The sequence below is a fragment of the Bombina bombina genome, chromosome 3 (assembly GCF_027579735.1).
Source record: "Bombina bombina isolate aBomBom1 chromosome 3, aBomBom1.pri, whole genome shotgun sequence".
Taxonomy (NCBI): Eukaryota; Metazoa; Chordata; class Amphibia; order Anura; family Bombinatoridae; genus Bombina; species Bombina bombina.
This window is the reverse complement of record NC_069501.1, coordinates 657,891,999-657,914,526: the sequence shown is the minus strand read 5'-3', so window position 1 is coordinate 657,914,526 and position 22,528 is coordinate 657,891,999. Positions and strand designations below refer to the sequence as shown.

The 22,528-nt window shown below is 37.2% G+C and overlaps 1 protein-coding gene across 2 annotated transcripts in view; it reads right to left on the bottom strand.

Moving 5' to 3' along the window:
• Window positions 1–22,528, bottom strand: part of PPM1E (protein phosphatase, Mg2+/Mn2+ dependent 1E) — a 524,596-nt gene that overhangs the window by 256,463 nt on the left and 245,605 nt on the right. The window contains exon 1 of one of the 2 annotated variants that reach the window (XM_053707385.1): window positions 11,854–11,884. The exons of the other annotated variant lie outside the window; for it this stretch is intronic. The gene's annotated coding sequence lies outside the window, so the exon portion shown is untranslated. Of the gene's footprint in view, window positions 1–11,853; window positions 11,885–22,528 lie in introns of those variants that run through there. 2 annotated transcript variants of the gene reach the window in all.

The window sequence follows — 22,528 nt, the reverse complement described above, 5'->3', positions numbered from 1 at the left end:
TTTTAGACTTGGCTGATATGTTATTCTATAACAACACAAGAGAAATGCCATTAATAGGTGTCTATTGTCCCTCTGCACTTTTGCACTATTCATTGTCATTTATTTTATCACCCTTTGTTTTTACAGTGTGTCACTGAGACTTTTCTTTGCTATGTATACTTGGTTACACACAGCTTATCACCACTGTGAAATGTGTTTATCTTGACCTCTTCAGAATAGCCCAGATACTGGCACAGAGAAGCTATTCTGCTACCAGCAAATGTAAAAAAATAAAATAACTGACGAGAATACTGGAATACTGTTTGTTTTTTAATCTTACATTTTTATTTAAATAGGAATCAAATATGGATGATGAATAAATGTCACATACAAATTGTCTTCTAGTAAATTTTACATTTTTTTCCTGGTCTATGATGAACATAAGAAATAAGGAAGTTCTAGAGAGTGATTAGAAGCCATTGAAGACTATAGCCATTACTCATTTGCATTGGATGAAATCATTTACAAATTCAGATCTTACAAATCATTTCAATTTATTTAACAATTATTGACATTTAAGATTTTGAAATTTCTAGAAACAAATAAAGTGGTAGCCAATGTATATCTTGACCAAGTTCTGTCATGTCATGAAAAGGGTAATTTCCCTTTTACATTTGTATAATTAATTGATTTCTGAATGATTCTTTTCCTTGGGATATCATATCCTGTTTGACTGGAGATCGGACTACACCGGAGGTCAATCTGCTGGGTTAGATTCCAGCCTGCTCTGCTTGCACCAAGAGGGGTGCTCTACTAAATGTGAGTGTAAAACATCTTATATATTGTCTCACAATAGTATATACAGTGCTTCTGTTCTTTTATATTCTCTATGTATGTTACGTTCTACAGCAAATCTAAGAAGTGTCCCAAAGTGTTATAATAAATAGGTCTAATCTGAAACCTGTAATCAGCAACTTATTTATTTATTAACATTTTTTCAGTAGAATTAATGGAAAGGTTTTTGAAGATTCTTTTAGATGTAATGCAAACAAGAACAGAAACTAAACCCATAGGCTTCTGGGGGGGGGGGGGCACTAACATAATGGCTGGCCCCCTGTGTGGCTCTCACAATAGCAATTCTATTTTCACCACTGAATGCATGTGTATTGCATTGGAAATTATTAGTGTCTCTTCTACTTTTTGATTGTGTGCTCCCAATGTATGGTTCCTAGAGGTATTGCTGACAATGTGCTCCCAATATATGGTTCTTAGAGATATTGCTGACTATGTACTCCCAATATATGTTTCCTGTAGATATTGTAGACTGTGTGTTCCCAATATACGGTTCGTAGAGATTTTGCGGACTATGTGCTCCCAATATATGGTTCCTAGAGATATAGCTGACTATGTACTCCTAATGTATGGTTCCTAGAGATATAGCTGACTATGTACTCCCAATATATGGTTCCTAGAGATATTGCTGACTATGTGCTCCTAATGTATGGTTCCTAGAGATATAGCTGACTATGTACTCCCAATATATGGTTCCTAGAGATATTGCTGACTATGTGCTCCTAATATATGGTTCCTAGAGATATAGCTGACTATGTACTCCTAATATATGGTTCCTAGAGATATTGCTGACTATGTGCTCCTAATGTATGGTTCCTAGAGATATTGCTGACTATGTGCTCCTAATGTATGGTTCCTAGAGATATAGCTGACTATGTACTCCCAATATATGGTTCCTAGAGATATTGCTGACTATGTGCTCCTAATATATGGTTCCTAGAGATATAGCTGACTATGTACTCCTAATATATGGTTCCTAGAGATATTGCTGACTATGTACTCCTAATGTATGGTTCCTAGAGATATTGCTGACTATGTGCTCCTAATGTATGGTTCCTAGAGATATTGCTGACTATGTGCTCCTAATGTATGGTTCCTAGAGATATAGCTGACTATGTACTCCCACTATATGGTTCCTAGAGATATTGCTGACTATGTGCTCCTAATGTATGGTTCCTAGAGATATAGCTGACTATGTACTCCCAATATATGGTTCCTAGAGATATTGCTGACTATGTGCTCCTAATGTATGGTTCCTAGAGATATAGCTGACTATGTACTCCCAATATATGGTTCCTGTAGATATTGTAGACTGTGTGCTCCCAATATATGGTTACTAGAGATATTGCTATCTGCTCCCAATATACGATTCCAAAAGATATTAAAGACTGTATGCTTCCAATATAGGGTTCCTAGTAGGGTGTGCATCTGTCTATTTTGGTAGCAAATAAATGTCAGATATGGCGGCCACAAGTGGCATTCGGCTCATTTAGGAGACGGATTTCTTCTTGCGAAAGTGCAACATACTAAGATCTGTGCAAATCCAGCTCTGAAAATAGCCGCTGGCTGCAGCAATATTCAGCATTTGTTTGCTACCGAAATAGATGACTGCACATCCATAGTTCTTAAAGATATTACTGACTGTGTGCTCCCAATATATGGTTCCTAGAGATACTACTAATTATAATCAAGTTCATTATGAGCAAAGCGTTGTTTAAAAATAAAATGTTCTAATTTATTCATAGCTACTCACATGCTGATTATTATTAATTACCCAAACTTTGCATTATTAGAATAAAAGAACAAAGCAATGAGCATGTCGTGAAATTCCTCAGGTACAATCTTTGCCCTAAAAGGAACAAACAACTAACATTTATACATTTTAATAAACAATGTTATTTAGGTCAAGGTTAAGTTTAATAACACACCTATGCTATTTCACATTAATCATATATAGTTCCAATGCAGCATTGCTTTCCAGTTATTTCACTGCATTCATTATTCCTACAAGAATTTGAGGAAATTGTTAAAGGGACAGTTTACAACAGAATTGTTATTGTTTTAAAAGATGGATAATCCCTTTATTAACCCTTCCCCCAGTCTTGCACAACCAACACAGTTATATTAATATACTTTTTAACCGTATGATTACCTTGCATCTAAGCATCTTCTGACAGCCCCCTGATCACGACGGTGACTATTTATTATCTATTAACTTGCAATGTTGTGCTAAATCTTAAATAACTCCTTGGGCATTAACACAATGTTATCTATATGGGCCACATGAACTAGCAGTCTCCTGTTGTGAAAAGCAAATAAAAAAGCATGTGATAAGAGGCTGTCTTTAGTGACTTAAAAACAGGCAGAAATGTAGATGTTTAAATGTTATAACGTATATTAATCTAACAATGTTGGTTGTGCAAAGCTGGGGAATGGGTAGTAAAGGCATTATCTATCTTTTTTAACAATAACAATTTTAGTGGTGACTGTCCCTTTAAGAGGAACGGTCAACAGTAATAGCATTTGCAATGCCAAAAATCAAATTCTACATGATGCCTAGATATAAATGTCCCTGAGTGGAATTATGTTTAGTCTATGTACCCCACCCAAAAAAGGTACATTTTGGCTTGGCTTGCATAATTTAATATCATTAAGAAAATGTATCTATTACAGTGCTCTATGTAAAACACACATAAGCTCTCAATGGCCGCACTCTAGGTTTACCTCAGCAGGTATGCCTTTTATTGTAAAAAGCCTTTCTTATTACTCTCCCTAAGAGTAGAAAATATACCAGAGGACAAGGGACCTTGCAATATACATTTTAGTGGATCGTGTTTTCTCTTGTTTAGCATCCAAAAGTCTGGATTGTTGGGGATAGAATATTTATTTGGGTGGAGTCACAATAATATACTCCTCAAAAATTGTTCTCTGTGTAAATATGTAGAATAAAAGAGGAAAAGCACCCTGACATTTTTTGTGTATGTCAAGAACTGTGAGCAGGTCAATCAACAAATATTTGACAAACAGCATTTGACTGGGGATAGTAGTGTGGTCATAACCAGATCTATCACATGACCCTGCAGCTTATCATTTATCAAGGGACATTGGATCACACATTGCTCTTGAAACCCCTTGCAGCCATATGCTGACATTGGACCCAAAGTCCATGAAGCCTCTGATAGTCATATACCCAGATCAGACCCAGTTTGTTTTCTGATGCATCAGCCCTCAGAAACATGCCAATAGAAGAACTCAGATCTGACCAAATCTGAGGTATGATGTGTCCAACCTTAGAGCACACACTCTGCTAGATTACGAGTCCTGTGTTAGCCTTAAAAAGTAGCGTTGAGAGGTCCCAACGCTGCTTTTTTCCTAACGCTGGTATTACGAGTCTTGCAGGTACAGGTGTACCGCTCACCTTTTTGGTCAGACTCGAAAATACCAATGGGACTTGCATAACGCTGGTATTACAAGTCTTCCAAAAAGTGAGTAGTACAGCCTCTCCTGTCAAGACTGATACCGCATTTAAAAGTCAGTAGCATAAAACTGTTAACTAAAGTGCTAAAAACTACAGTAACACCCATAAACTACCTATTAACCCCTAAACCGAGCCCCCCCACATTGCAAACACTAAAAACTATTTTTAACCTCTAACCTGCCGAACCGGACATCGCCACCACTATAAAAATATATTAACCCCTAAACCGCCGCCCTCCCGCATCGCAAACACTAGTTAAATTTTACTAACCCCTAATCTGCCGTCCCTAACATCACCGACACCTACCTACATTTATTAACCCCTAATCTGCTGCCCCCAACGTCGCCGCAACTGTATTAAATATATTGACCCCTAAATCTAAGTCTAACCCGAACCCTAACACTGCCTAACTTAAATATAATTTAAATAAATATAAATAAATATTCCCAGCATTAAATAAATTATTCCTATTTAAAACTAAATACTTAACTATAAAATAAACCCTAAGATAGCTATAATATAACAAATAGTTACATTGTAGCTATCTTATGGTTTATTTTTAATTTTTTTTTATTTTACAGGCAACTTTGTATTTATTTTAACTAGGTACAATAGCTATTAAATAGTTAATAACTATTTAATAACTAACTAGTTAAAATAAATACAAATTTACCTGTAAAATAAATCCTAACCTAAGTTACAATTACACCTAACACTACAATATAATTAAATTAATTACCTAAACTAAATACAATTAAATACAATTTTAAAAAATTATCTTAAGTAGGAAAAACAAACACTAAATTACAGAAAATAATAAAATAATTACAAGTTTTTAAAACTAATTACACATAATCTAATCCCCCTAATAAAATAAAAAAAGCCCCCCAAAATAATAAAAAGCCCTACCCTATACTAAATTACAAATAGCCCGTAAAAGGGCCTTTTGCGGGCCATTGCCCCAAAGTAATCAGCTCTTTTACCTGGAAAAAAAAAGTACGAAACCCCCCCAACATTAAAACCCACCACCCACACACCCAACCCTACTCTAAAACCCACCCAATACCCCCTTAATAAAAGCCTAACCCCTTGAAGAGCACCCTACCTTGAGAAGTCTTCACCCAGCCGGGCCGAAGTCCTCAACAAAGCCGGGCGAAGTGGTCCTCCAGACAGGCAGAAGTCTTCATCCAAGCCGGCCAGAAGAGGTCCTCCAGACGGGCAGAAGTCTTCATCCATCCAGCAAGGAGCGGGTCCATCTTCAAGACATCCGACGTGGAGTATCCTCTTCAAATGAAGTCCAACTGTAGAATGAAGGTTCCTTTAAATGACGTCATCCAAGATGGCGTCCCTTGAATTCCGATTGGCTGATATAATTTTATCAGCCAATCGGAATTAAGGTAGAAAAAATCATATTGGCTGATGCAATCAGCCAATAGGATTGAAGTTAAATCCTTTTGTCTGATCCAATCAGCCAATAGGATTGAGCTGGCATTCTATTGGCTGATTGGATCAGCCAATAGAATGCAAGCTCAATCCTATTGGCTGATTGCATCAGCCAATAGGATTTTTCCTAACTTAATTCCGATTGGATGATAGAATTCTATCAGCCAATCGGAATTCAAGGGACGCCATCTTTGATGACGTCATTTAAAGGAACCTTCATTCTTCAGTTGGACTTCGTTTGAAGAGGATGCTCCGCGACGGATTTCTTAAAGATGGAGCCGCTCCACGCCGGATGGATGAAGATAGAAGATTCCGTCTGGATGAAGACTTCTGCCCGGCTTGGATGAAGACTTCTGCCCATCTGGAGGACAACCTCGCCTGGCTTTGTTGAGGACTTTGGCCCGGCTGGGTGAAGACTTCTTAAGGTAGGGTGATCTTCAAGGGGTTAGTGTTAGGTTTTATTAAGGGGGTATTGGGTGGGTTTTAGAGTAGGGTTGGGTGTGTGGGTGGTGGCTTTTAATGTTGGGAGGGTATTGTACTTTTTTTTCCAGGTAAAAGAACTGATAACTTTGGGGCAATGCCCCGCAAAAGGCCCTTTTAAGGGCTATTTGTAATTTAGTATAGGGTAGGACTTTTTATTATTTTGAGGGACTTTTATTTTATTAGGGGGATTAGATTAAAAAACTTGTAATTATTTTATTATTTTCTGTAATTTAGTGGGGGGGGGGTTCCGTACTTTAGATAATTGTATTTAATTTTATTTATTTGTAATTAATTTAGGGAATTTATTTAATTATAGTGTAATTGTAACATAGGTTAGGTTTTATTTTACAGGTATATTTGTCTTTATTTTAACTAGGTAGCTATTAAATAGTTAATAACTATTTAATAACTATTGTACCTAGTTAAAATAAATACAAAGTTGCCTGTAAAATAAAAACAAATCCTAAACTAGCTACAATGTAACTATTAGTTATATTGTAGCTAGCTTAGGGTTTATTTTATAGGTATTTAGTTTTAAATAGGAATAATTTAGTTAATGATAGTTATTTTATTTAGATTTATTTAAATTATATTTAAGTTAGGGGGTGTTAGGGTTAGTTCCAGAGGGCCTGAATTCAGAATATGACCTTATCAATTTTTGGTAGGGCCTATCCCCTCCTCTCCCCCACCCGGCTCACCATGTCTATACCATGTTACCCCAGGAGAGTAGGAGCCTAACAACACAGGACACTTCAGTATAGCTCTCCGGGTCCCTGGTATTTTAGCTTGCCCTCTAGATTCACTCTTCTATTGCAAATAAGGCTCCCTGTTATAATAATTAGGCTACCTGTTGTCCAGTTTGTTAAGGAATGCATATGATTACAGCACTTTTGTATCTGTAGACATTATTGACCTTACTATTTTTATTATGAGCTAATTGTATTATTATCATAACTATAGCGTATGTATAGTATGCCTAGGGTCTGGCCACTATAGCTTAATATTTACATGAGTTGTATATTTTGGTAGCAAACAACAGTCATCCTGTGCTTATACCATCTGTATTTTTTATTTTTTATTTTTTTATTTTTTATTTCAGCAACTATGAAGCGGTTTCCCAGCAATACAAATGTTTCCGGCTGGGTCCGGGGTTCTTTAATACTCTCTCTTGTCTGAATTGAGTACATCAACAATTTATCATGTTTTGTTAACCTAAATTGTTTATATTTATTAGATTGATGTTACACATAATGCACTGGAACTGTTTATGTTTATTTTTCTATTCTATTCCATATGTTTTACTGTGAGCTGAAAACAGTGCACATCTCCGTGCTGTCTCAGGTGTTCATAGCTACGTAAACAAATTTCCATTGGAGGATTAATTAATGGGAGTGTTCCCAACTACCAATAGGATGACTAGCCACTGTTTTTAAGTTCACCTCATTGTGTTTTAGTCAGGTAATGAGTAAGGCTGTAAGCTGAAACGCGTATACCTGTTTCTTTAAGCTAGTCCCATTGATTTTTGTCAGTATTTACCCCGGGGTGTGTTATCCCCTCTCACGGTTTTGTTTTGCCTGACAAACGTGTTGTTTTTCTTTTTTCTTCACTCTGAGCGCCATGGCGCTATGTTTGGCACTTGTAAATAAATGTTATGTGCATTGAACCGCTGCTCGTGCTCCTTTTTTCACTCCTTGTTCTCATTTGACCGGCCCCTAGTGTAGCACAGCAGCCAGGTATTGCACCAATTCACCTGACCGCATTATTACGCCCATCACCTGGGACACAAACGGAAGGAGGAGCTATCCACCGCAGCCATCAGAGCTCACTCAGGCTTACCGCAGGAGCTGGATACCAATTGAATCAGACGTCCCATACACAGTAAGGAGGACGGATATATTACCGCAACGGACTGTCGTTCAGGATCCAGCAGCACACAGGTATGAGGTGTGGACTCTTGGCATATATTTACTAGACATCTAGTGTGTTTGCATTTTATTCTTACATATGTGCATCTAGCGGTGGTATACGAACCTCACCGGTCTAAGTCTGAGGTAGGGAATACTCACTGGACCTGGTTATATAATCCTGTCAATTTTTAAACATTACATGCATTGTGATTCTGGGAGCTAGCTGACCAACACACTGCTCTCAAGTGGATTGACACACATCACCGTGGTTACTCTCTATCTAAGTAACTTTCCCTTGTTTTTCTGCTTTATTACGTGTTAGGGTTAGACTTAGATTTAGGGGTTAATAACTTTAATATAGTGGCGGCGACGTTGGGGGCAGCCGATTAGGTGTTAATAAATATGATGTAGGGTTCGGCGATGTTGGGGGCATCAGATTAGGGGTTCAGAAGTATAATGTAGGTGGCGGCGGTGTCCGGAGCGGCAGATTAGGGGTTAATAATATAATGCAGGTGTCGTGATGTCGGGGGCGGCAGATTAGGGGTTAATAAGTGTAAGATTAAAGGTGTTAAGACTCGGGTTCATGTTAGGGTGTTAGGTGTAGACATAAAAAGTATTTCCCCATAGGAATCAATGGGGCTGCGTTAGGAGCTTTACGCTGCTTTTTTGCAGGTGTTAGGATTTTTTTTCAGCCGGCTCTCCCCATTGATTCCTATGGAGAAATCGTGCACGAGCACGTTTTGCCAGCTCACCGCTACCGTAAGCAGCGCTGGTATTGGGGTGAGATGTGGACCTAAATTTTGCTCTATGCTCACTTTTTTGCGGCTCATAATACCAGCGTTGTCTGTAGGTGAGCGGTGAGAGAAAACTGCTCGTTAGCACCGCACAGCATTACCGACAAAACTCGTAATCTAGGCGACTGTTTGCTAGGCCTGTCTATGTAAGAGGAGGGAAAAGGAGGAGAACCAGACAAATTAATTTGTGATAAACAACATGTAAAGGCTCCATGTGAAGTATACATTTGATTACCTTACATATATTAAGTATTTTAACTCTCTGCCTGATCCAGTACTAATGACCTGAAAATCTTACTACAAAACATATACCAACTAGTACCAACAAACCAAAACTGGAAACATTTGTAAGATAAAAAAAACAAAAAAACAAATAAAACTCTGACTATCACTAAGGCAACGTAAACAAGTGTTGTGAATGCCAGCTTTGTACAGCTTTAAAACATTAAACTTCAGCAATAATTGCAGAGTTTTTATGATGCAGTAAATTCCCCTTTGGTTAGGTTTTCTATTCATTTCAGCTCCAGCTTCCCCAGTAGCCTGCAGCAGTCTCTGTAATGTCACTTCCCCCTTTATCCCAACTGTAAATGTCAGCGCTTGTCATGTGCCAGTAGCAACTGGGTCTCATGTGTGCAGGCCACACACTCTGTTTTACTCCACAACAGATCAAGGCGGTAGAAGCCAACTAGCTCTAATTTTAACGATAGGACTGGGTCTCCCCCATCTGAATTAGCATAGTATTTCATTGTCTGTTTGTGACATATTACAACTCAGAAGTCCAACGGCATTATTTGTGCACATCCTTATTAATGCTGTGACCATTACATTTAGTGGATTTGTTTAATGGGCCATTATACTTATTTATGTTTTTTTCTTTCTTCCATCTAAACATGGATCATTTAAATTATATTACAGTGACTATAAATGAGTTTGAAGTTCAAAGTTTATATGCCTCAAATCAGAAAAGTTTGTGTTTGAAACTACAATCACAACACTAGAAATAAAAAATCTCTGAAAATGATCTAATCCATAAAAATGTAGCACGTCTCATAGAACTGCAATTTGTGCGTAAACTTTGTATATGGCTAAAAAGGACGTACAACTACAACTTGAAATTAAAATGTACATAAATGTGTTTGAGTTTTGATAAGATGCATCCCTGGAATACACAAGTATCAGCAAAAATGCTTCTAATACAAATAATGAATGATTCAGTGATTGCTTTTAATGTAGATGGAGCATATAATGTATGTGCAATAGATCCTCACACAAACACTATGCCTGGACAGGGAAATGAAGGGTCTTGTGGGCAGATTAGAATGGAGCGTCCTGGACAGAGCTGGGACAGTCATTTAAAAATAGGGACTGTCATGAAAAATGTCATCAAGTTTGCTTTGTTCCCATGATATTATTTGTAGAAAAGTTAGCTAGGTAGGCATCTGGAGCCCTACATGGCAGGAAATAGTGCTGCCCTCTAGTGCTCTTGCAATAGGATAATATTCAAGCAAAACTGCTGCCATATAGTGCTCCAGAAATGGGCAGGCTCACAAGCTTACATTCATGCTTTTCAACAAAAGATGCCAATAGAAAAAAAAAATAGATAACAGAAGTAAATAAGAAAGTTGTTCAAAATTGCATGCTCTATCTGAATCATGAAATAAACTTTTTGGGTTTCATATCCCTTTAACAAGCCAAACCCTGCTACATTCCACACATCCATCTTCCTTATTTGGCCTTGGAGGAGATAAGAGAAGCTCATTTTACAAAGGGGCTGCACACATTACTTTATAGACACTAAGGGGCAGAATTATCACTGCTCCATAACTTGTCCGCTGCCTCTGAGGCTTCGGTCTTCAATCCGCCCGATTCTATACAATCGGGCTGATTGACACCCCCTGCTAGCGGGCAGGGGGCGGCATTGCACAAGCAGTTTACCAGAACTGCTTGTGCAATAATAAATGCTGACAGCGTATGCTGTTGGCATTTATCGATGTGCGGAGGACATGATACGCTACATCGCATCATGTCCGTCCGCACTTTCGTAAATTGGCCCCTGAAGCTTTACATTTATATCAATATTTAAACAACAATTTTGTCTAGCACTTATTTTGTCCCTATGTCCCTTTAAAGCCTTAATTCCATATTTTTATTATCGTAATCACCATGATCTTTATTTTTAATGTGCCAACATATTCCCAAGAGCTATACAGGGGGTATAATACACAAGCACAATACAGGGAAGGAAAACCGACGGCTCACATACAAAAGTATTTTAGTATAGTAAATCTGCAATGTGTTTGCTTCTCATAGAAAAGAATAACCATATATACAATATTGATGTGATCATTTTAATATGTAATATAAGCAAGTAAGAGAGCTGCAGCACTTGCAACGCTGAAAGGATTGGGGGTTTTAAATGTGAAAGAAAAAAAAAAAGAAAAACAGTTTTAAAGCATTAGAGACTGAAGCACAGTACTCAAAGTATTAGGTTATGACATTATTAGCACCCCATTGCTTTATCACTTTGGCAACAAGCTAAATAGCACTCTCACTGTTATTCTGCCAATTGGAGCATTGAATCACAACAAAGAAACCATCATTTATCTAAACTGGTTTGTTTGTTCATCGAGTACAAAATGATTTTAAGTGAGCCTTTTTTTCCTCTCTCTTTTTTTTATCCTGCTGTAGAGAATGTTTCAAAGAAAAATATATGCCAAATAACCTCCCATATGAGATCATTGCCAGTTATGGTCATTATAAGAGATGTTATTTCTAATAGCTGCTGGTGATGCCATTTTGGATATTAAAGTGAAGGTAAAGTTTTCTTGAATTGAAGACATAAATTCATACATTATTAATAGAATAAGCTGTTTGCTAAGTTTATTTTAATATTTTTTATAAATAGATATCTGCCTACCGTTTACATGAAAACTCCTCCCCACCTCTACTTCTGCACTTTCTATGCTGTGACGTATAGAGCAGTCCCCCCTGCTCTATACGCATCTCCAAAGCGTGAGCATGACGAGCATAACTATTGCGCATGCGCAAATTGCTGATTTCTACCGCTACTGCGCATGAGATGCTATCGGTAACTAAGTGTGTATTTAAGTATAATGTTGGTGATGCACATCGATACTTACTAATGATAGTATTTATCCGAAGTACAGCAATGGTGATGTATGTGGCTAGTCCTACTTCAATCTGTTACGCATGCGTGAAACAGGAACGCGCGTGGAGTACAACATAAAGAATGAGACTTTAGCGCATGTGCACTTTAAAAGGGATGTGGGTGACGTAGATCGACGGCCGCCTAACGGACAGAATTTCAGTTGGATGTAATGAGAACATGATCATTCAATAAATAAATTTAAAAAAAAAAGGGTTGAATTTTATAAGCTAAAAATATAGATTTATTAGGGCGATAACTACAGTTAACAATGATTTTATACAAGATGATGACTGAAAGTCATATTCATTTGGGACAGAGAATTGAATTCAAGATCGACAAACAGGTAACTTAACCTTCACTTTAAGAATACTTTTTTTTGTATTCTTCTTAAAGGGACATAAAACACTAAATGCTAGATATATTATAATGAAGTATTCATAGCAATGATTAGTCTGAGAATAACACGCAGATATATATTTTTTAAAGTATACTAGTTGTTTAAAAATTGAAGAAATCATTTTTATTCTCCAAAAAGTAAATGATCATCATGTATGTATTAATATGAATATTGCATGTATCCATCAGAAACTAAAAAAAACATACCTCTTGAGGAGAATATTGTACTTGGCAGGAAGTTAAAATGGACCCTCAAGTACTGTCGTGATGTAAAGCCATTTTGTTCTGTAGCTGAACAACTCTAACTGGGTCACGTTTGCCCAAAAGGTATATCAGATCTATCAGCAGATCTCTAAGTGCTGACCAGTAGATCACAAGATTGTTTTGTGATTTCGATTTCCCTTTCAGCCAGTAGTGAGTATGAGCTCAAGTTAAAAGAAATGTTAAAATGTGTTTTGCATATTTTTTATATTCTACTACACCTCCATAGAGGCCTCAATTAGAAAAATAGTGATTCACTACAGAAACATTACTGCCTGTGTTAAACTACAATCAAATTTGTGTGCAGTTTTACACAAGTTATGAGTGGAAAAGCAAAATGAGAATACCAACATTAACCAATCACAAGTCTGCTCATAAATTGGTCGTCAAAGAGTTGTTCAAAAACACATTACTCATAACTATATGCTAACATTTAAATTTGTATAGAGGCAAAAGTAACAAAGTTTGCGTTCCAAAGGCAAGCTAAAGATTTGCAGTAGATAAAAAACAAACAAAAATAAACACACATTATTAAACGGTTTCTTAAAAATGAAAGAAATGACACTACTCTTTGACAAGTTTAAGTGTGTATTGTTGAAAAGGGAAGATAGTGTTGTAAAATTGTCTGTTTATAAATTACAGGTCCTCAATCATCACAAAATGGAAGCACTTTATATCAAATACAAGTGTCTTCTTTAGCAAAAATAGCAGAAAGTCAGGTAGTATAAGAGACATATGTACTAGCTTGCAAGGTCATAAGTCTGTGTATTTCTATCTGGATATATATTTATTACAGGAGTAGATGATTTTTTTTAAAGAGATATTTGTGGTGGCAATTATGAAATTGATTATTAAGAAGCAAGTGATACAGTTTACTGACTTTTAACAAGCTCCTAGGTATGCATTGGCCATTACAATTAACTGATTAATAATTCAGCCCCAAACCCATATGTAAAATCAACATACATGGCCTGTTAGAATGGATTCAAAAATAATAATAATAATGTAGCAGTCAGCATAATATACAGCAAAGAAGTATTATTATAGAATGAAACTCTAGTTACACAGCAATGAGTCAACAGTACTTTCTTTTTTCTTTTTTTTTAAATCTGGCATCATTCTATATTCCTATCCATGTAGCCATAGCAACAGAAACCAGGATCAGTGGCCTGTGGCCATTGAATCTATTACTCCCACTTCACTATAAAAAAAGCCAATTTGAGTGCATTTGTTGACAAGATATGCCACATATATTTTGATTTGGGCTGATATGTTCTTTTTATCATTAAGTTGCTCTCATTCTAATGTATCAGATTTAATATATGATATTTATAATAGGAAAACGCTTACATTAAAAAATAGTGAGAAGAATTTCCATTAGGTATTATAAAGAATAACATAAGAACGAAGCAAATTTGATAATAGAAGTAAATTGAAACTTTTTTAACATTCTATTCTCTATTTGAATAATGAAAGAAAAATGTCGGGTTTTATGTCCCTTTAAGAATAAGTGATCCCACAATATGTCAACAAATGTATTTTAATTTTTAAGAAGAGAGCAAGCAAATTAATCTCAGAGTGTTGTGCTGTGAGAACTTGATCATCACCGTTTTGATGAAGCCATTGCCATGGTGAAAGATCTTCCACTTTTGCAGAATTAAACTGCATCTATTATCTAACTTAGAGATTCTCTGTGTATCCTCAGTAAGCCATAGAAAATTGTTTGAAATTGCCTGACCTTTTGGTAATTTATCTATCTTAGGGAGAAAAAGTAAAGTTATCTGTTTCACAATAGGGTGGGGTTCTTTATTATTCAGCTGGAAAGGTTTTGGACTCTAACTGTACTTCTGCCGTATTTTAGCTTTAGTGAACATTTTGGGAAAAGTGATGAACAGGTCCAAAAATGGAAGTTGTGTATATAGAGCAAAGAAGTGTTACAGAAATAGGACTTTGCTTTCTATCCAACAGTTTTCTTGAATTAGCAATAAGTGCAAGATCTGTTCAAGGAAGTGTAAAAGGAAAATAGAGTATAATTTTAATTGAGATGTAATAAAGTATAATAGGAGTCTAACTCATATATTTAGATTTATAAAGTATATTCTATAGGTAACATTAAATCAAGTCTATGGACTAGCATATCAACAGACGAGAGACTCTTAAATCAAGTCTATGGACTAGCATATCAACAGACGAGAGACTCTTAAATCAAGTCTATGGACTAGCATATATCACCAGACGAAAGACCCTTAAATCAAGTCTAAAACTAGCATATATGAGCAGACGAAAGACCCTTAAATCAAGTCTATGGACTAGCATATATCACCAGACGAGAGACTGTGTAAATTATTACTATAAGATATTCCTTGAGGTGATTTTGTTTATGAAATATTCTTTTCTCCATTGATGCAGTTAGAGAAAGATTGTCATAAGGAATATGTTGTTGTTATGAAGGAAGGCAATTCCAGAGCACGAAGTAAACTCCAGAAGATGAAACTTTACTTACGTCAGCATCCAATCACGTTAAAAATAATCAGAGAATATAAGATGGAAGGGTTCCATTACATTTATGTGGTCTTTTGGAGTTTAACCGAAATGCAATCAACTGTAATTAATCGTAGTGTCAAAGTTTGCAATTGTAAAAACTGTTTCTTGTATATGTTTACTATATCGGTCGATTTTAGAGATGTCTGCCAAGAAACGCGTAATAAAGAACAATTTTAGAAATCTAAGCAATTTGTAAGGGATTCTATTTAATCTCTAATTGATAATCAGCACAACAAGTAACCACAGACCACAATATATAATCTCTTATAAGCAATGCAATCAGGGCTCAGAGTAGGCTGCCAAAAACAGGTGTATTAGTAGTTTTTCATTTTAATGATTAGTACAGAGATTTCAAAATTGCAAAAAGTTCAGAAAATAACAGGCTCATTAGTAAATGTGCTAAACTGTGTGTACATACATTTGCAAAATTAACAGCTACATTATCTGGTATTCAGATGCTTTATAGTTAATAAACAATATATTCAGTAAAATTAAAGAAAACATTGTGTTGTACAGTGCTTAATGTTATTAATGATATATCATCCACTTCCCTTTTATAATATAGCAATGTATATGATATTTACCAAGCCCCAAGGGCAAAAAAAGACCTTCCTTTGTTTTAATATAATTGTATTGATGATGCAATCAGCTTATGATGTTGTAATTTCAGTTTCAGCATTTGCAGTATAAGGAAATTAGCATCAACCATGTATAACCAGAAACAATTATTATCCCATTAATTTATGCAGTTTAGTGTATAGAAGAAATACTAAAGTAGAATCTTACACTACATGAAGATGTAATAACAAGATTTATATGCTGACATGCAATAACTTCACGTTAGGTGAACGTTAACATGATTAGAATACATTATCACCTTGTTTGCTGACATTGTTTTTCTTTTCTTTTACTTTATTATTTTTTATTGGAGCATATTCAAAGACATACAAAGTGTCTTAGAAGTGAAATCCAATCAATGAGCTCCATTTTATTTTAAAATAAATCAGGATAACAATAAAACACAAAAATCAATTTAGAAAATACAACCAAACATACCGTAGATTAAAGATATCATTTGCAGACTATACATAACACACATATTCAGATAAAGCGCCCATAGGTGGTAAAGAGGAGGAAAAAATGGGGGAGGAAGCCATACACAACAAGTCAAAGCAATCTAAGGTAGTGTGGCCATCTCAAAATCTCTATGAAAGAGATGTAAGCTTGGTAAGTGACACCCAGGAAAAAACAAATGTCATAAAAGATGGACATCTTGTACAGTCAGAAATAACTCATGTACAGTCAGAAATAACTGTATTCCTCTAGGGATACAATTTATTGGTAAAATTTAACCAAGCCTGAACTGTTGGGATTGTTAGATTCCTCCAGAACCGAGCAATAAGTAATCTAGATGCATTAAGTGTAAATTGGGACAGTCAGGTATGTAGCTCACAAGGAAACTTTGATAGTTTATTTAAAAATTCTATTAGCGGGTCAAGCCAAAATTTGTTTCCCAATAGTCTGTAAAAACGTCCTCTATAGCATCCCAGAAAGGTCTCAGCTTTGAACAATTCCACCAAATATGGAACATGGTGTTCTTGTCACTACATCCCCTCCAACAATGCGCAGGGGTTAAGAACCACCTGGTTAAGATTTTGAAATTAAGTTCCAAAATGTTAGTGGATGTAAAGGACCTTTTGGCATTCAGGAGAATCTGTTGCCATTCAGTTTTATTACATGCCATCTCTGTGTATAAATGGCGGTGAAGCCTTGACAGAATTTGATAATATTTTTCTAGAGGTAGAGGGAATATTTCACATGGCTGATTTAAGTAGGCATATCTGCTCAAAGGGCATAAGCAAAAGTGTATAATCCTCTCTGTGCGGCATTGAGTTCAGTGAGTGCTGTAAGTGACCATGTTCCAACCAGTTAGTGAACTGCCATTGTTTTTTCAATACCTAAAGTTCACCCTCCATTTGCCCTATTTGGAGGAGCTAATACAGACTTGTTACTGGAGTGGACACAGACACAGTAATTTTGTCATCACAAATCTCATTTGTTTTGTGGATTGTAATCTTATTATATTTCTGAAGTCAATTTTGGAAAGCTATATGGCAGGGTTAGGCTTGTGAAGCCTTCCACGTGCAATGCGAGTTTGTATAACTGGAAAACCTACCATTTTCAGTCGTATTGCTGAGGAACAGTAAAGTAAAAATTAAAAAAAGTTAATGATTCATGATGCAGTTTAAAGAACTTACCAATTGAATTATATTGCCAAATTTACGGCATTCCATTGGTATCCCTTGTTAAAGAAACAGCAATTATTATCAGTTATTTGTAGAGCGCTAAAATATTTTGCAGCACTAAAAACAAAAGGCATGATATGCAAGGTAACATTTATAGGGAACAATTGGGTAGAGGGTTCTTCCAAGAGTGGCACTGTTGTAGTCAGCTCTCGTGATCGTGATTGACAAACAGCTTGGCACATAGGCTAACATGCTAAGTGGGTTCAAGGGGATAACACCTGAAAGTTTGCTGAATGTATCTGGTGAGCCAATGACAAGAGGAATGTAAAGCCAATTAGGAGCAAGCTCTCGGTAGTGTATTGCTGCCCCTGAGCCTACCCAGGTATTCTCTCTAACAAGGATGCCAAAGGAAGAAAGCAAATTTCATAACAGATAATTGGAAAGTTGTTAAAATTAAATGCTCTCTCTAAAAATTTTACATTACAATCTCAGGGTGATTACAGTTTTACAGGCGAGTGCCTATGTGGTCATTACGTACAGTGGGGCAAAAAAGTATTTAGTCAGCCACCAATTGTGCAAGTTCTCCCACTTAAGAAGATGAAAGAGGCCTGTAATTTTCATCATAGGTATACCTCAACTATGAGAGACAAAATGTGGAAACAAATCCAGACAATCACATTGTCTAATTTGGAAAGAATTTATTTGCATATTATGGTGGAAAATAAGTATTTGGTCACCTACAAACAAGCAAGATTTCTGGCTCTCACAGACCTGTATCTTCTTTAAGAAGCTCCTCTGTCCTCCTCTCATTACCTGTATTAATGGCACCTGTTTGAACTTGTTATCAGTATAAAAGACACCTGTCCACAACCTCAAACAGTCACACTCCAAACTCCACTATGGTGAAGACCAAAGAGCTATCGAAGGACACCAGAAACAAAATTGTAGACCTGCACCAGGCTGGGAAGACTGAATTTGCAATAGGCAAGCAGCTTGGTGTGAAGAAATCAACTGTGGGAGCAATAATTAGAAAATGGAAGACATACAAGACCACTGATAATCTCCCTTGATCTGGGGCTCCACGCAAGATCTCACCCCGTGGGGTCAAAATGATCACAAGGACGGTGAGCAAACATCCCAGAACCACACAGGGGGACCTAGTGAATGACCTGCAGAGAGCTGGGACCAACGTAACAGAGGCTACCATCAGTAACACACTACGCCACCAGGGACTCAGATCCTGCAGTGCCAGATGTGTCCCCCTGCTTAAGCCAGTACATGTCCAGGCCCATCTGAAGTATGCTAGAGTGCATTTGGATGATCCAGAAGCGGATTGGGAGAATGTCATATGGTCAGATGAAACCAAAGTAGAACTGTTTGGTAGAAACACAACTTGTCGTGTTTGGAGGAGAGAGAATGCTGAGTTGCAACCAAAGAACACCATATCTACTGTGAAGCATGGGGGTGGCAACATCATGCTTTGGGGCTGTTCCTCGGCAAAGGGAACAGGACGACTGATCCGTGTACATGAAAGAATGAATGGGGCCATGTATTGTGAGATTTTGAGTGCAAACCTCCTTCCATCAGCAAGGGCATTGAAGATGAAACATGGCTGGGTCTTTCAGCATGACAATGATCCCAAACACACCACCCGGGCAATGAACGAGTGGCTTCGTAGGAAGCATTTCAAGGTCCTGGAGTGACCAGCTAATCTCCAGATCTCAACCCCATAGAAAACCTTTGGAGGGAGTTGAAAGTTCGTGTTGCCCAGCGACAGCCCCAAAACATCACTGCTCTAGAGGAGATCTGCATGCAGGAATGGGCCAACATAACAGCAACAGTGTGTGACAACCTTGTGAAGACTTACAGAAAACGTTTGACCTCTGTCATTGCCAACAAAGGATATATAACAAAGTATTGAGATGAACTTTTGATATTGACCAAATACTTATTTTCCACCATAATATGCAAATAAATTCTTTCCAAATCAGACAATGTGATTGTCTGGATTTGTTTCCACATTTTGTCTCTCATAGTTGAGGTGTACCTATGATGAAAATTACAGGCCTCTCTCATCTTCTTAAGTGGGAGAACTTGCACAATTGGTGGCTGACTAAATACTTTTTTGCCCCACTGTATGTATATATACTCTTCATCATTATACTGTGCAGCATACTCATCAGTTTATAGATACATCATTATACAGAACAGCATGTTCACACTATTGGTGTATAGATATTCTATCATTACAGAGCAGTGTACTCATCATGCATACCTCCCAACATTTCAAAATTCAAAAGAGGGACCCCCCCGCAGCAAAAACATAATTTATGTAAGAACTTACCTGATAAATTCATTTCTTTCATATTGGCAAAAGTCCATGAGCTAGTGACATATGGGATATACAATCCTACCAGGAGGGACAAAGTTTCCCAAACCTCAAAATGCCTATAAATACACCCCTCACCACACCCACAATTCAGTTTAATGAATAGCCAAGCAGTGGGGTGATAAAGAAAGGAGTAGAAAGCATCAACAAAGGAAATTTGGAAATAATTGTGCTTTATACAAAAAATCATAACCACCATAAAAAGGGTTTGCCTCATGGACTCTTGCCAATATGAAAGAAATGAATTTATCAGGTAAGTTCTTACATAAATTATGTTTTCTTTCATGTAATTGGCAAGAGTCCATGAGCTAGTGACATATGGGATATCAATACCCAAAATGTGGAGTCTTCCACTCACGAGTCACTAGAGAGGGAGGGAATAAAAATAAAAACAGCCATATTCCGCTGAAAAAATTAATCCACAACCCAAAAAAATAAGTTTATTTCATTTTTGAAAGAAAAAAACTTAAAACAAAAGCAGAAGAATCAAACTGAAACAGCTGCCTGAAGAACTTTTCTATCAAAAACTGCTTCCGAAGAAGCAAATACATCAAAACGGTAGAATTTAGTAAATGTATGTAGAGGACCAAGTCGCCGCTTTGCAAATCTGATCAACTGAAGCTTCATTCTTAAAAGCCCACGAAGTGGAGACTGATCTAGTAGAATGAGCTGTAATTCTCTGAGGCGGAGTCTGACCCGACTCCAAATAAGCTGGATGAATCAAAAGTTTCAACCAAGAAGCCAAGGAAATAGCAGAAGACTTCTGACCTTCCCTAGGACCAGAAAATAAAACAGACTGGAAGTATTCCTGAAATCTTTAGTAGCTTCCACATAATATTTCAAAGCTCTTACTACATCCAAAGAATGTAAGGATCTTTCCAAAGAATTCTTAGGATTAGGACACAAGGAAGGGACAACAATTTCTGTATTAATGTTGTTAGAATTCACAACCTTAGGTAAAAATTGAAAAGAAGTCCACAAAACTGCCTTATCCTGATGAAAAATCAGAAAAGGAGACTCACAAGAAAGAGCAGATAGCTCAGAAACTCTTCTAGCAGAAGAGATAGCCAAAAGGAACAACACTTTCCAAGAAAGTAGTTTAATGTCCAAAGAATGCATAGGCTCAAATGGAGGAGCCTGTAAAGCCTTCAGAACCAAATTAAGACTCCAAGGAGGAGAAATTGATTTAATGACAGGCTTAATATGAACTAAAGCCTATACAAAACAGTGAATATCAGGAAGTATAGCAATCTTTCTGTGAAATAAAACAGAAAGACCGGAGATTTGACCTTTCAAGGAACTTGCAGACAAACCCTTATCCAAACCATCCTGAAGGAACTGTAAAATTCTAGGAATTCTAAAAGAATGCCAGGAGAATTTATGAGAAGAACACCATTAAATGTAAGTCTTCCAAACTCTATAATAAATCTTTCTAGAGACAGATTTATGAGATTGTAACATAGTATTAATCACTGAGTCAGAGAAACCTCTATTACTTAGAACTAAGCGTTCAATTTCCATACCTTCAAATTTAATGATTTGAGATCCTGATGGAAAAACGGACCTTGAGATAGTAGGTCCGGCCGTAACGGAAGTGGCCAAGGCGGACAACTGAACATACGAACCAGATCCGCATACCAAAACCTGTGTGGCCATGCTGGAGCCACCAGCAACACAAAAGACTGTTCCATGATGATTTTGGAGATCACTCTTGGAAGGAGAACTAGAGGCGGGAGGATGTAAGCAGGATGATAACACCAAGGAAGTGTCAGGGCATCCACTGCTTCCGCCTGAACTTCCCTGGACCTGGACAGGTATCTGGGAAGTTTCTTGTTTAGATGAGAGGCCATGAGATCTATCTCTGGAAAACCCCACATCCGAACAATCTGAGAAAACACATATGGATGGAGAGACCACTCCCCTGGATGTAAAGTCTGGCGGCTGAGATAATCCACCTCCCAATTGTCTACACCTGGGATATGCACCGCAGAGATTAGACAGGAGCTGGATTCCACCCAAGCAAGTATCCGAGATACTTCTTTCATAGCTTGGGGACTGTGAGTCACACCCTGATGATTGACATAAGCCACAGTTGTGATATTGTCTGTCTGAAAACAAATGAACGGTTCTCTCTTTAGCAGAGGCCAAAACTGAAGAGCCCTGAGAATTGCACGGAGTTCTAAAATATTTATTGGTAATCTCGCCTCTTGAGATTTCCAAACCCATTGTGCTGTCAGAGCTCCCCAAACAGCTCCCCAACCTGAAAGACTCGCATCTGTTGAGATCACAGTCCAGGTTGGCTGAACAAAAGAAGCCCCTTGAACCAAACTATGGTGATCTATCCACCATGTCAGAGAGTGTCGTACAATGGGATTCAAGGATATTAATTGTGATATCTTTGTATAATCCCTGCACCATTGATTCAGCATGCAAAGCTGTAAAGGTCTCATGTGAAAACGAGCAAAGGGGATCGCGTCCGATGCTGCAGTCATGAGACCTAAAACTTCCATGCACATAGCCACTGAAGGGAATGACTGAGACTGAAGGTGCCGGCATGCTGCGACCAATTTTAAACGTCTCTTGTCTG